Source organism: Cucurbita maxima, unplaced genomic scaffold (genome assembly GCF_002738345.1).
Source record: "Cucurbita maxima cultivar Rimu unplaced genomic scaffold, Cmax_1.0 Cma_Scf00001, whole genome shotgun sequence".
NCBI classification, from domain to species: domain Eukaryota; kingdom Viridiplantae; phylum Streptophyta; class Magnoliopsida; order Cucurbitales; family Cucurbitaceae; genus Cucurbita; species Cucurbita maxima.
Genome location: NW_019272017.1, coordinates 7,850,560 through 7,854,237, shown reverse-complemented (window position 1 = coordinate 7,854,237; position 3,678 = coordinate 7,850,560).

Genomic DNA, 3,678 nt, shown 5'->3' with positions numbered 1-3,678 from the left:
TTTTTTTTTTTTTTTTTTTTTTTTTTCTTCCAACATATTTATATATTTTTTTTTACTTTCCAATTTTATTCTATCATTTCTAAAACCAACATAAGGGTCGTTAGAATTAGGTGTTCTTTAAAAAAATTCTTCCATAATTTAATAATTAAAATATTTGAACACAAATTGAGACTTGAAATGATGTTCGTATATCTACCGCGAACAAAAATTATAATTTGAATTTCGATATAATTAGTGAATAAAATAAAAAATTATAATTTGGATTAGGAAAGGGGCGCTTTTTAAATTTTTGCAATTATGAAAAATAGTAATTAATTAATAATATTTTAGTTCGGTGTACCGATATTCAGTGAAGGGTGGTGTTTGGGGACGCGAGTACAGTATCGTTATTCCAGAATAAGGATTAGATTATCTGGATGTTGTTTTATTATATATTTTATTTTATTATTGACCAGCCATTGATTTGGAAGATTCAATTGGTAGATTTAAGTATAAATATTTTAATAGGGAATCATGGATAAACTAATTCTTCTCTGGCATATCCTCTCAATTGCTCTTGTCATGCCATGGGTTTTATTGCCGTGTTTGGTTAAGAAATAAATTGCAACTGTAGTGGAAAAGGGATTCCTCCGAATTGGATTCCTATGTGTATATTTGATGAAAGGAAATCCAATTCCAACCGGTGGGGTTAGTTTATGAAATATTTTTGTCAGATTTTAGATAATTAAATTTCTCTCTAACATACACGTTTTAAAATTATAAAGCTGACACCGATACATTATGTCAAAGTAGACAATATTTGTTAGCGGTAAGATTATAATGCTACAAATTGTATCAGAGTCAAACATGGGGCAATGTGTTAGCAAGAAAGCTAGTTTCCCAAAAGGTGGATTGTGAGATCTCATATCAGAAGTGAAAACCTCTTCCTAGTAGATGCGCTTTAAAACCATGAGGTTGACGACAATATATAACGGGTCAAAACAAACAATATCTATTAGCAGTAAGGTTAGGCTGTTACAAATGGTATTAGATATAGAAACCGGACGATATGCTAGTGAGGACGTTGGTGCCCCAAGGGGTGAGTGGGTGAGTGGATTGTGAGATCTCATATTGGTTAGAAAGAAGAACAAACCATTCCTTATAAGAGTGTGAAAACCTCTCCCTTATGAGGTTGAGACGATACGTAACAGGCTTAAGCGATCAAGACTTGAATTTCGGTTGATCGGGTTCATCAGATCACGAAATCTTTTAAATACCCTAAATCGATCGAGACAAAAAAAGGGGTCGTTTTCAAATGATATGTGCCAAATTGTAAAGTTTGATGTAAAAGTAGAAGAAATTAGTGAAGTATAATATGCTTGGGTAGGAAGAGATTATTGAAAGGACTAAGCATATGCTTGGTGTGTGTACTCCTCCCAAAATGCATGGTTCTCTGCGTGCCTTACTCAGAATTTTGCATATAAATTTTAGATTAATCTTTTTCCCCCAAGGGATTTTCAGAGTATATGCTTCACCTTTGCATCTTCCATAAAATCAATCCCGCCCATACTATATGTTTTAATTTTCTCGAGAATTCTTGCGACCCGCACCAAATTCTCTTGCTCGATCTCTTCTTTTTACTTCATGTCTTATCTTACCTAAATTCGACCAAATAAATTGTCTAAATTCAATGAATTAAATTCCGACCATGACTCAAAATTTTGATGACATTAAAAAAAAACATGTAACTATCATGTTTGAATTAGATATATTTACGATTTTTTTTATTTTTAGAAATTAATATTCAACGAATCTAAAAATTAAATTATATGGATAACTCTAGAATTTGGGATTCTTTAATTTGGCATACACGTGTGAAGAAGGTAGGAATCTCGATCTTTTTTTCATGATTGATCGAAGAACAAGATCATATAAAAGCTGCACACTTTGATTCTACTTATCATAACCGTATGATCTAATACCATTAGTTTCTAATTTATGCACATTTTTATTTTTTTTCTATAATATTCTGTCATAAATTCATATATTATTATATGTATATATAGATGTCCACCGAATCGGGTCCCATGTATTTCGACGTAGATCGAATTATGCAGAAAGTTGGTGGGGATTGAGTTTCTTAGAGAGAATGTTTCTTCGTTCATTATTCTTGTAAAAAAAAATAGTCATTAAAATTACTTTTTAATATATTCTTTTCATTTATTGCGTTAATACACTCGTGTTATCAAAATTTGAAGTTGAATTTGTAGATCATTATTATAAACAAAATATAAAATTTCTAATTTCTAATTAATTAGTTAACTCATAAATTATATATAATTTGAATAATGGAAAAAAGAAAAATATATATACTAAAAATACTAAAATACCCTTATACAAACATACTTAAAAATGGTCGGGAAAAAAGAATATTTATGTTAGTTGTTAAAAGTGATTTGAATTTGTAATTAAAGTGAGAAATGACAGATTTACCCAACCAGCCAATCAGCCCTTCTTTTCTTCATAAAGGAATTTCATTTCATTTCCTCTTTTAAACTTTCAACTTTCTTCTCTTTTCTGTGCTTTAATATCAATATTTGAATTCAGATTCGGCATTTCGTAATTCGACCTTCTCTTGCATTATTTATTACACAAATATGCTATTTACTTGACTTTTCTTAAATTGCTTCTAATAGTGACGACGAACTAACATAATTTTTTCAGCATATTTTGTTTTCACTTAATTTTAAAGTTTTTAATGATTGAATTGAGAAGAAAAGTGTACTTTGTTGATATAGATAGTAACTTATAATTCAAATATTTCTTAATAATCATATACTTAGAATCACTCTAGTATGAATGTTGTCTCGATTCATTCATGTATTCTCATTTACTTAAGCGTCACACAACAACTCGTGTAAATGAATGACAAATCCTCGAACCAAATATTTGACTGTTGTTTAAGGTTTCACTATTTCTGTTAGAATTAATTTTTTTAAAGGAAAATTAATTCTAACAGAAATAGATACCGTCGTAGGTAACCGATATTTAGTTGGCGTCCGCCAAGAATGAGAAGACTTGGGAGGGAAGAAAGAGGAAAGTAAAAAATTAATATTTTTAAATTTTACAAAGCTATTTTTAATGAAATAAGCATGTTCCTTTGGAAATTAATGGTTACTAAGATATTACCAAATGCAAATTCCACTCTTTAAAGTGTACAGGGTTGTGATCTTGACAAGTTCACGACCGTCTTAGAGAGAACTCAAATCCCATATTCATTTTTCCTTTAGTTTTGTGGTTTCGTCGGATTATTGGCAAAGTTTACATTTGCCAACCAAATATCGCTTGTGCGGAATCTAGGGTTATTCAGCCACACGTTGTTTGTGCGTACATGTTCAATCGTTGCAACATAACAACGCCGCATTTCATTGTCATCTTGATTCGCAATAACATAATCCATGCATCGTAATATCGTCTATATCTTGGGACACATCATCCATCTTAGCTTGTTCGAACATATCCATTGCTCCCTAGTCCATGTGTCGGAGGTTGAATTATACACATGCTATCTAAAACATATGCAGTAAATGATTTAGCGTGGAAATACTCAATTACCCAAATACAATCAAACTATTATATATATATATTTTAAAAAACATATATTTAGATAACAAAAAAAAAAAAAAAAAAAAAAAGGGG